The sequence below is a fragment of the Sceloporus undulatus genome, chromosome 6 (genome assembly GCF_019175285.1).
Source record: "Sceloporus undulatus isolate JIND9_A2432 ecotype Alabama chromosome 6, SceUnd_v1.1, whole genome shotgun sequence".
NCBI lineage: Eukaryota > Metazoa > Chordata > Lepidosauria > Squamata > Phrynosomatidae > Sceloporus > Sceloporus undulatus.
The window spans coordinates 2,673,479-2,686,016 of record NC_056527.1 but is presented as its reverse complement, the minus strand read 5'-3'; positions in this window follow the sequence as shown (position 1 = coordinate 2,686,016).

Genomic DNA, 12,538 nt, shown 5'->3' with positions numbered 1-12,538 from the left:
AACACCCACCATTTTTTTTACTTCCTGCTCTTTCCCTTCCAAGCTCCCGTTCTCCTTGCTTACCCATCCAAGGCTTGCAGCCCTGGTTGGTTTGGAGACCCCCCTCACTCTCTTGCTAGGAACACACACACACACACATTCATGGACCACACACACCAGACCAGGCACTGCTTCCTCACCTGGTGCTTTGCAACTTTCAGTCTCTCTTCTCCACCCAGTGCTTTAAGATTTTCAAGTGGAGAAATTTTCACAACTGAAAAGCCCTTCTGGTTGGTTCCATCCCTGTGAAGAGGAGCATCTGAGGCAAAGCATCTGGGATGTGGCAAGCCACACAACGGTCGAGATGGGGGGGGAGAGAAGGAGCTTCCCCAGCACCACACATACCCTAGGGCTGAAAGTCCGGATGAATGCTGCTGACCCAGGGGCAGCTGATAGGCCATTTATCAAGCCTCCACGGCTGCCTGCAAGCTTATTAAAAGGAAATATTGATCATGCCTGTCAAAGCCAGGCATTCACATAAGCCTTCTGGAGCTGTGTGAGCATTTCCCACTCTAGTTTTTCAGGAGGAGAAGGGAGACGGTGTGCCTCATCTCTTCTTCCCCCATCTCTGTTTTCTTTCCTGGTAGGGAACCACAACACCCAAGGCAGATTTTTTAGAAATCACTTGCTTTTCTGTCCTCACCTGTGTGCTGTCCTTTAGGTAGGCTGGGGTACATGCCATGTTAGGGATAATTTGGGAACAGCCGGGTGTGTGGTGGGCTGTCAGAACTACCTCTGCAAACAACGGGCGCCATGTAAGGAGCTGATCTGCAAACCAGTGCTTGTTTCCTTTCTGGAAGGGCCCTCTTGGGAACAGAGAAACAAGACTCTTGTCTTCCTGATATGTTAACCCTCCTCACACTCGCTCCACACATCATGCACACTCCCCCCCAGGTTTCCCTCTTCAACACATTCCAGCTTTTGACTGACAGGGATAACAGTTATATCTGGTGCTGGCCTTTAGGGCACCTTCTCCCACTGCTCCCTGCCCCATTATTTGAGAGCTCCCTCTGTACTCACGGCCACACTTTTCCCCTCCTCTTGCTTGCTTCATTGACATAGATGGTTCATGTGTAACATGTAACATCCCCTTTAGCTGCTGTCCTTGGCAGTGGTTGCCTTTCCAGATGGGACCTTTTCACCAAGGGATGAGGGGAGAGAGTCTTGCCCTGTTTGCTCCCCTCGAGGGGAAAAGGGGATGTGTGGAAGGGGCCCGTGTGCAAAGGAGGGTCTTTCCCATGCCCTGGCCTGCCCCTCGCCAAATGCTTCCTGTGTGCCTTTCAGTGCGCAATGTGAGGCTTCCAAAACTCAGCTCAGGCTGCCTGGGGATGGGGAGCGCAAGCAGTTTTCTTCTGGCCATCGGGGCTTCTAACCCTGCCATTTCGGGTGCCCCCCAAGTGACTTCCAATTGCTCTCAGGGACATATATATAAGAAACTCCGCCTCCCCAACCCTGGTTGTGCATTTAGGTGTCCTTCAGGGCCCCCTCTTAAAACGCTCATTCTTCCCTCTGCCTCCCCCCCCACACACACACACACACTGTGCAGCAGCATGGGTTCAAGTTCTCCACAACATCCTCACCAAACGAAAACCTCAGGTTGTTTTTAGTAGGATTCATTTCAAGTGCAAAAGGTCTCAGATGATGAACTTGCTTTTTTCCTCCTTTCTTTTTTCTGTTGATCTGTCTTGCAATGTACATGAATTGTTATGGGATGTGTTTTGGTATGAAAAAAAACCCACAAAGGTGACCTTTTTTGTTTGTTGTTTGTTGGGAGGGAGGGGAAGTTGGTGTCCTGTTTTATGGGGAAGATTTTTTAATGTCCTTTGTTCTGCAACACAGCTACTCATTTGTGAATAAAAATGCGGGTGTGTTTTGTTTTTTTTAAGAACAACTAAGTGGTGGCTGGTGTCTTTGTCAGGAGATGGAGAAGCCTCAAGCAGGATAGGTTTGATTTGGGTGGGAATGGTGCTAATGGCTGGGCTCAACACAATCTCAGGCTGCATCCACCTGGAGAAATAACCGGTTTAGCACCACTTTAACTGCCCTGGCTCAAGCTGTGAATTCTGGGAGTTGGAGTTTGTTTGGGCCCAGACAGAGCGGAGCTTAAAGAAGGAAGGCCCCACAACACTCCCCAGAATTCTAGCTAAACTGGGTTATTTCTCCAGTGTGGATGCAGGCCAAGACTCAGAAATGAATAAAACATTGGGCCCAGTCCACTCACAGGTCTGAGCCATTCCTCTTCCTATTGTGCAAAAGCGCTGTCCCTCAGTCCCTGACAAGTTGTGCCCTCTTTCCACTGCCTCCACCAGATGCACTTTGTGGCCCCACATAATGCATCTCAGACACAGGAGGGTTGCTCCCCCATTGTGTCCATAACTGATGTTGGCATGAAGCTGCTAAGAGCACAGGCTTTGGAAAGAAAAGTCTAGTGAACCCAGCTGGGTTTCTTCACCTTCTTCTTTTTTAAAAAAAATGCTCAATCCAGCCTGGTCCATTTTCTTAAATCTATTTCCCTCTCCCTGTTCAAACCCCTTTTCCTATCAGGCTTCTCAGGGTCAGCCCTGACTTTGGAGCATTTCCTTGGACAAGGGCCTAGGCTGGGTACCTTCAGGTTCCATCCTACAAATGGCATTGTTGTTTAAGATAAAGCCAGGAGGGTTTGGAGAGGGGGCTGTGTTGATGTTGTTGTTGTTGTTGTTGTTAACTGCCCTTGAGTTGATCTGACCCAATGGCAACCCTGCTGATGAGACATCTCCAAGACTCCCTGCCCTCCACTGCTCCCGCAAATTCATACCCATGGTCTTTTTAATAGAGTCCATCCATTTTGCATGCAGCCTTCCTCTCTTTCTACTTCGCTCCACCTTGCCTACCATCATTTCCTTTTCCAATGATTCATGCCTTCTCATGATGTGGCCAAAGTATGACACCCTTAGTCTTGATCTGCTCTAGCATCCTTGTGTTTGTGCTTTTGGCTGTCCAGGGAAAGCCTCAGCACTCTTCTCCAGCCCCACATCTCAAATGATTTGATTTTCCTCTTATCCGCTTTCTTAACTGTCGTACATGGTCTCACATCCGTATATGGTAATAGGGAACACAATGGCTTGTATGACCCTAGCTTTTGTGTGCTCAGTTGTATATCTTTGCACTTTAGGATATTTTCTAGTTCTTACCTAGCTGTCCGCCCCATTCTTAGTCTATGAGAGATTGTCTGTGGGGCTATGAGAGAGAGAGAGAAAGAAGGGAGGAGGGGCTTGCATCTGGCTTGGGCTCTCCCGCTTCCCAGCCTGGGTCTGAATTTGGCCTGGGTCATTAAGATGCTGAGCATCCCAGCTTCGGGACGGAAACTAATCCTTCACTGTGAAAGAGCGAGACCCCGGTGCTGTGGACAAAGAGCGGTTGAGGCAGAGGGTGGCTGGCAGGAGGAAGTGAGAGAGAGCGGCAAGTGGGGGTCTCCTCCAGTTTGGTATTCACAGCAGCCAGTCAGCCTCTTGGCTAGCCCAGCCCTTGCCCAGCTCTCTAGGAACAGCACCGTCCATTGTGCCTCCTACCATTTGGGGGGAGCGCACAGCCTCCTTCCAAATTGGGGCCCTGTTGCTTTCATGGGCTGCTGTTTTGCGTTCACACAGTTCTTTGCAGCCCAGCAATGCAGCAGCTGCATGTGAGATTCGATGTAAGATCATTCCGCTTTCCGGACACTTGCCCATTGCAGGTTTAAGGGCGCATGATCTGACCAATAGCAACCTCCCAAAAGAAAATGAGGTGAATAATATTGTTTGGTATCCATAAAATGCAGACAATCCTCCAATGGTGCTTGGTTTAGGAATTCAGAAATCCCACTGTGATCTGAAACCCACCTGCAGATTTAATTCCATGGGCCCAGTTTAAGATGGCAGAAACACAATAGATGCCCAGTTAAGAAGCACCTCTTCTGGAGATTTGACAAGCCTCAGCATCCCTCAGAAATGAGATTTTAAAAATAATAATCTGGATCTTCTGTTTTTAGGGGGAATTAGGATGAACATGCTGTTTGGGCCCCTGGTAGGACTTTTGCCAGAGGGGGTCAGCAATGACCTTATTTTCTCCCCATTTGGAAGCAACTTTTACAAGATTTTTAAAAGAATAATCTGGATCTTCTGCTTTTGGGGGAAATCAGGATGAAAACTCTTAAGAGCTGAGTCGGGGAGCCTGTTGGCACACTGAGAATGCAGCAGTCAGTCATAGCCCATCTTTACATTTAATTGTTTCTTTAGATTTGGCTAATTTCTCAGTTCCTTCCAGAATTTTCCAGACATTTCTGTTTAGGTTTATTTCAGTTTTTAGCAGGCCTGTTGCCAGAATCCTGTGGCTTAGTCCCAACAAGACTCTGATCATCCCATTCACCCTTCTCTGGACACACTCCATCTTCCAGTTCCATCAGCATCCTTCTCAAACAGTGTTGCCCAGAACTGGACACAGGAGTCCTGCTGAGGTATGACCAAAGCGGAATAGAACCATGACTTTGCTTGATCTGGATGCTCATATTGATGCAGCCTAGAAAGCCAGTGTGGCATAATGATTTGAGTGTTGGCCTGGGACTCTGGAGACCAGGGTTCGATTCCCCAGCTTGGCCATGAAACCCACTGTGTAATGATGGGCAAGTCACATGGTCAGCCTCAAGAGGAAAACAATGGCAAACTTTGAACAAATCTTGCCAAGAAAACCCCATGATAGGTTTGTCTTAGGGTTGTCATAAGCTGGAAATGGCTTGAAGGCACACAATGACAACAACAAAGAACTGCAGGCCCCTTGACCAGAGAGTAGACCCATTGAATCAATACTTAAGAGTTTGTTGCTGTGTGCCTTCAGGTCATTCCTGACTTATGACAACCCTAAGGCAAGTCTATCTTGGGGTCTTTTTGGCAAGTTTCTTCAAAAGGGGGTTGCCATTGCCATCCTCTCAGGCAGAGAGAGTGTGACTTGTCCAACGATACCCAGTGGGTTTCTGTGGCCAGGCAGGGAATTGAATTGAATTAATTAACCCATTGAATTAATATTTGAATTGAAAGTTAATCCATGGAATTAATGCTTGGATGGTGAGTCAACAGAGGTAATTCCTGTTGATCTAATGCAGCGGATCTTAACCTGTGAGTCGTGACCCCTTTGGGGGTCAAATGACTCTTTCACAGGGGCCACCAATGGTCTTAGGAACCAAGACACCAGTCTTCTATCTGTTGGGGGTCACCACGACATGAGGAACTGTATTAAAGGGTTATAGCATTAGGAAGGTTGAGGAGCACATGGGTATAACAAATAGGATTCAGGCTTGGGGAGGGGGGCACAGAGGGAGACGTTTACCCCCTGAATCTTCTGGTTGCCCAGCTTTAAACTATATAAGTGTTCTGGGGGCATCACTGGGAACCTTCTACCAGGCCGGACTGTTGGCCCAGCCAGAGCAGTATTCCTTCCTTTGACTTGATCCAAAGAAAGCTATTTCCCATTACCTGGTCTTCCTTTCACCCAGGAGATCCTGCCGGAGATTGATCGGCTGACTGGCTCAATTAATGACTGATGTATCTGATAGTCTGCCTTTCTCCCATTGCAAGAGACAAGGAAAGGAGATTTATTTCACAAGTTAGTTTAAAAAGAAATTAAAGAGTCTTTGTCATAATGGGGTCTGGGGAAGGTTGCATATTTACTCCCCTGGAGTAGCAGATCCAGGGGGCAAATGTCTAGATTTTGCATGCAAGAAGCTATGTGTCAAGAGGGCCAGTACGGTGTAATTGTTCAGGATTTTGGATAAGGAATCCAGGAGTCCAGGGTTTGAATCCCCACTCAGCCCTGGATACCCACTGGGTGACTTTAGGCAAGCCGTATTCTCTGAGTCTCGGAGGCAATGTTGGCAAACAAGAAAGCTCCAGGATAGTCAACTCAACAGGAGTTGGTATGGGTGTAGTGATCTGAGTATTTGACTAGGTCTCTTGCCTTTGGGTTGCCATAAGTGGGAAACTACTTGAGGGCACACAACAACAACAACTGAGAGACCAGGATTTGAATCTGCGCTTAGCCAGGAAAACCTATTAGATGCCTTTGGGCAAGTCTCACGCTCAGTCTTAGAAGAAAGCTATGGAAAACCTCTGTGATATCTGTAGGGGAGCCCACATGAGGTATTTCTCTGAGTGTCTGAATCCTCATTCAGCCATGGAAACTCCCTGGCTGACTTTGGGCAAGACACACTCTCAGCCTCTAGGAATGCAATGTTAGCAAACCTCTGAAGAAACCTTGCCAGGGAAACGCCAGGGTAGGGTCGCCATAAGCTGGCATTGTCTTGCAGGCACATTACAGCAACCAGAAGTGGCATGCCCAGAAATACCTTCCTGGTGTGTTTCACTATCTAAAGGCAATTTCCACGGTAGGATAATTCTAGGTTGAGGTGGGTTTCTTCTCCCTGCATTAATTTCCATTCCATTTCTGTTACTCCACACCAGCAATTACACCAGAGTCACTTCAGAGCTGTGGGGTTCTGCAAAGATATATGCTCCATCATGTGGCCAAGCAACATTGTCTGGGACACGTGGCCAAGATTACAAAATTTATTAATGACAAGGAACACATAAGCTGCAGCAGTTTGCTTTTGCCTGAGTCTCCTGGGAAGAGCAAGATTCTGCCCTCTTTGCTGAAATTATTACAAACTACTTTTGGACTTTATTTCAGTTTGCAGCAACTGAAGTAAACTGAGAAAGGGGAAAGTGGGAGGAAAAAGAGAGAAACTGGGACATTTTAAAAATGGCTGAAGGAGTGTGATGACAGAAGATTAACTTGGGAGTGCCTCTGCCAAGTTGGGACAATTGGAGAGTATATGCAAACATGGACATGTTGTACAAACAGAATGTCTCCAGAGCAGGAAGGGAACCCAAAGGGCACCTCTGGCAATGCAGGTAATCCATAGAGAAAACAACCATTCAACCTCTGTTCAGAAACCTCCAAAAAGTGGAGGCAGTGGGCTGGAGATGGATGGCTTCTTGTGGTCAAACCCTGCAGTGGGGGTCAAGGTAAAGGTCCTGGCCTGAAGGCAAATGGTTGCCACCATCTCCTTGGCTGTGGCACCTTTGCTTGCTCTGAAGAAGCTGTGGCCATGCAATATACACCTCAGAGCCTTGTGGGAAGAGGCAGCAAAGGCTGGAAATCAAGAGTCCTGCAAGGATTTCAATGGGCTTGTTAATTATGGAGGAGGCTGGGTGCTCTCTGGCTGGTGTCCAGCCAACGGATCTGGCCCACAAGGGAGGAAGGGAGTCTGTGGAGCCTGAGGAAAGTGTTAGCAACATGCATGTTCAGTATGGCCAGAAAATCCAAACTCTGCCCTCATCCCTCCAAGAATCAGGCTTGATATGGAAATGGCTGCGGCTGGTGGCTCTTCTTTGCCTTGCTTGGGTGGGGCAGTACTCCAGGGCCCATCCTCTTCCTCCCAAAGGCTACCTAGCCTCATCTCACTTTTCTTTGCTCCGCTTTCTCTCCCACAGCCTGCCTCTCAGCACAATCCAGAGCTGCTGCTTATGCCCTATAAAGCCCTGTGTGGCTCAGGTCCAGGCTGACCAAGGGACAGTATTTGCTCCTCTGTGAGCCAGCCTGGTGCAGTGGTTTCAGTGTTGGTCTATGGAGATCATGGTTCAAATCCTGGCTTGGCCATGGAAACCCACTGGGTGACCCTTGGGCAAGTCACACTCTCTCAGCCTCGGGAAGGCAATGGCAAACCTCTGAACAAATCTTCCCAAGAAAACCCTTAACAATTCCCCTTATCAACAGATGCAAGATGATCTGAGGAAGCAGACCAAGGGTCACCATAAGCTGGAAATGATTGGAAAGCACACAAAGACAACAACAACATCTTCCTCTATGAGTGCCCATCTTTTGGGCTCTTCAGCCTAGAGGAGGCAGTGCTTTCTCAGTCCGGTCATCCTCATAGCTGTGTTTGGAGAGGAGGCAGGAAAGGGCCTTCTCCCAGGACTCTGCTCTCCTTCCCATGGGAGGCTGAGCTAATTCCCTCTCGCTCTTTTCCTTCTGCCACCAAGCAAAGCACTTTTTGCTTGGAAAGACTTCACAGAAAGGCTGATGTAGAATCAGAGAATGATAGAGTTGGAAGAGACCACAAGGGCCATCCAGTCCAGCCCCATTCTGCCAGGCAGGAAATGCGACAGATGGCCCCCCAGCCTTTGCTTAAAAACCTCCAAAGATGGAGATTCCGCCACACTCCAAGGCAGCATCTTCCACTGTTGAATTGCTCTTGCCATCCGGATATTCTTCCTAGTGTTTCTATTTTGCCACTATTGACTATTTCTCCCACTGTGGGCTGTGTAATGAAAAGGGCCCCCACCAAAAAACACCAACTACTCACATGTGTGTAAACACACACCCACACCCAGCATGGCAACTTCTTCCTCTGCTCTATGGCTCCATTTGGGGTGTGGAGGGCAGCCCAAGCTCTCACAGTGGGAGGGAACGTCATCACCGCCCAACGTCAACACTCTTGGCTGGGCAGCCAGCTTGGCAGAGGGGCTGCAGGAGGGTGGCGGCGGCTGCCCCAGATTCCCAGCAAATAATCATTCTGACCTGCTTTATGCCTTTGGACAGAACAGAAGCGCAGCAGGAGATCTGCTCATGGTGTGGAGACGGCAGAGGTTGGGTGGCCCAAGGCGAGCCGGAGCAGCATGGGTAGTTGGCTGTGGCACATGCGCACACAGAGGGATGGCCACAAGGCACAGTGTGCAGACACCATCATGGGTAATGGCAAGGCAGACTATGGGCAGTGTCCTCTTAGTGATGCATGGAAGCATGGCTTATGCACATGGCTGTCTCTTTTGGAGCAAGGTGCAGAGAGCTGTTCCTTAGCCCCTTTGTGGGCCATCCAAAACAAAGGGGTGCCATGTTGGGCGTAGAGCAAATCAAGAGTGATATCTTTAGCTTTTTGTGGGTATTTCAGGCTCTGTGGCCATGTTCTAGAAGAGTTTATTCCTGACATTTCGCCAACGTCTGTGGCTGGCATCTTCAGAGAATGCTGAAGATAGCATTTTCTGAAGATGCCATCCACAGATGCTGACAAAATGTCAGGACTAAACTCTTCCAGAATATGGCCACAGAGCCCCAAAACACACACACAAAGCTACAAAATGATGTTATTCCTAGGCCTGCATTTTGCTCTCTTTGTTCTCAGTTCAGATGGTATGGAGGGCTATTTCTTCCAGACTGGAGCCTCCTCCTTCTGGCCATTGGCTCCTGGGAGATTCCCAAAGTCCAGGAAATGTAACATCTATTTGCAACACAAAAAAGATGCTTCTTTGCATTCCAGCATGTCTCTATCCTTTGTGTGGTCCAGGCAGCCAAAGGCTTTGCTATAGGCAGCATCAGCACTGCAGAAATAATCCAGTTTGACACCACTTTAACTCCAATGGCTTGATGCTGTGGAATTCTGGGAATGGTACTTTGTTGTGACACCAGAACTCCACCTTGGGTCAAGGTTTTGTGAAGGACGGGACAGTTGGCCTTCCATGTTTGTGGCTTTGACGTTTTGCAGATTTGAGTATTTTTGGTTCTGATTAATATCACCTCCCTAGGAATCTCTAGGTCCTCCAGCGCAACCCTGCTAGAAGTTGACCATAGAGGTGTGATGGAGGACCTAGAAGTTCCTAGAGCAAACACTTCTCTGCAGGTCCTCCAGAATGGTTCTGTTATCAACCTCTGGCAGATGTTGACCATAGAGTTTCACTGGAGGAGCTGGAGAATCTTAGAGAGATGTTCTCTTGCGTAAAAAGAACAGTGTGTTTCCATTTGTGGTTTTTCCACTGTCACAGGGGTCCTTCACCCCGAACCCCAGCGAATGTGGAGGGACCACTGTACTTTCCAGTCCCCTTCTTATCATGCTTCTGAATGCTTTTGAACAGTCAGTACTTGGGTTCTACCTATTAGTTTGTTTCATTGTTCGTCCTTGTTATCTCTGCGACTGAAAGGCATGACAGCCAGCGTGGCCTAGTGGTTTGAGCATTGGGATCTGGCTCTGGGGACCAGGATCCCATTCCCTTCTGGAGCACGAGAAACCTTGGACGAGTCACACTCTCTCAGCCTCCTCAGGGGAAGGCGATGGCCAACCTCCCCTGAACAAATTGTGCCAAGAAAACCCATGAGAAGGTTGCCTTTGGATTGCCACAAGGTGGAAGGCACACAACGACAACAGACAAGGTAGGACACACTTCTGCCTGGGGAAAATGGAGGACAGGGTCAAAGAAAAGCTCAAAACACTCCTATCACTCGAAGTCCATGCTTCTCAGTGATGCTCACAATGGAGGAGATTTTGGACGTCTTCCTGATCAGAAGAGTGACCAGTCCCCCTCTATTCCTCCCCATTCCCCCCCAAATGTCCTCCCCCAGTTATGGGCCAGAGGCCTAGCCCCCTCCCCCTCCCCTCCCCTCTTATGGAGCCAGCCACTCTCTGCCCCACAGACCCCCAAATCAGGGGGCCAGAGACCCAACCCCTCCCTCCCTTTGAGGTCTTTCCTTTTGGGAGGGGGGGGTCTCTTCCCCAGCCTTGGGGCCAATCTTCCTGTAGACCCCAGCCCTGCTCCCCTTCTAGGGCCAGTCCCCCTTCTTCCCCTGAGCCCCCCCAACCCCCCCTTTCCTCTGTGCCTTTTTTGAGGATCAGAATCACCTCTGATGCCCAGACCCCCAAGCCCCCCCCATCATGGGGCCAGTCAGCCCGACCCCCCCCCCCAGGGCCAAAGCAGTTCTCCCAACTGAGCTCTTTAAAGGGGGATGGACCCCCAGCCCAGCCCTATTCCCAGAGCCCCCTCTGCAGGCCCCCATCCCTGGGGCCGGGCAGCCCTCCTTCCAAAGGGGAAGGGCCTCCTCCTCCTCCTCCTCCTGCTGCTGCTGGCTCTTCCCTCTTCTTCTCCTTCTTTCCTGCCAGAGAGAGAAGGGCAGAGAGCGGCAGAGGCAGCGATGCTGCTCCGGGCTCCTCGGCGTCGGGCGGCGGAGGCAGCGGAGGCGGCAGAGGCGGAGGCAGGGCTGCTGCTGCTGCTGCCGGGGCTGCAGTGATGGGGCGCCCCCCCCCGGGCGCCCCCCCCCCCCGGGGGGCCTTCCTCCCCTCCCTCGCCCCCCTCCTCCTCCTCCTCCTCTTCCTGGCAGGTAAGGCAGACCCTGAGGGAGAGATGGGGGGCTCCTCTGGGGAGGGGGTCTTGGGGGGCTGCAATGGGGAGGACCCCCCGGCCCCTGATGGGGGGCTTGGCAGGCAAGGATGCCCAAGGAGGGGTCTTTTTTGGGGGGTGGGGGGCTTCTCTTCTTGCTGCGGCAAAACTGGGGCTGGGGGGATGCTCCTGGGGCGGGGGCTGCAAGGGGAGAGCCCCCCAGTGTCCCCCTTCTCCCTGGGATCTGGGGGATGAGGGCTGGCAGGCTCCTCTTCTTCCCCTTGGTTTTGGGGGCAATGGGGTGGAAGGGTTGCCTTGGGGGGCTGCAAGGGGGAAGCCATCCCTCCCCAAAGGAAAAGGGAAACCCAGCCCAACCCTTCTCAGCAGCTGGAGGGATGAGGGGCTTGGCAGCCAGGGAGGGGGCTTCTCTTCTTCGTTGTTCCTTTGCAAAACTGGGGGTGGGAACTGGGATGGGGGGGCAATGGGGAAAGACACCCCCAACCCAAGGTCCCCCCTCCTCCCTGGCCCCTGGGATCTGGGGATGATGGGTTTGGCAGGCATTGGAGTGGGGTCTCTTCATTCTGCTTTGCAAAATTGGGAATTGGGGGGATGCTTTGAGGATGGAGGTTGACCCCTCCAAAAAAGGCCCCCTCCCCAAATCCTCTGGCCGCCCCCAAGAACTGAGGGAGGAGGGGATGATGGGCTTGGCAGAGATGGAGGCAAAAAGGGATTGGGGTGGATTCTCTTCTTCATCCTTTTTGGCAACATTGGGGGGGTGCTCTTGGGTTGGGGGTCTTGGAGGGGGGTTGCAATGGGGGAACCCGCACTTCCCAAAAGGAAAACAGAAACCCAACCCAAAGCCTGGTCTGGGGATGATGGGCTTGGTAGACCTGGATGCCAAAGAAGATTTAGGGATGGGCTCTCTTCTGCTCCATCCTTTTTTGACAGAATTGGGGAGGAGTGGTCTCTTCTTCTCCAGACTGCGGGGGGGGGGGGCTTGGTGTTGCAAAATGGGGGAGACCAACCCCCTCCCCCCAAATTATTAAGTATAATTCATGAACTATTAATCCTTTTGCAAAATGATGACTGTCCCCATCTGGGAGGGGAGGGCAGGAGGGGAGGTCTGGATGTCTGTGGAGTTGTATGTCTGTCTCCATATGTGTGTGTGTGTGTGTGTGTGTGTGTGAATGGTTTTTGAGGCGGTGTCCTTATCATGCTAGACACGTGTCACCAAATCCACACAAGCACACGCCTCTTCTCCCCCCTCCCCCCAAAAGGAGATGGCTAGAGGAGGGGAGAATAGAGGAAGCAGGCAAAATCGGGATGAAACCGGATTATGGTCTGGGGAGGGG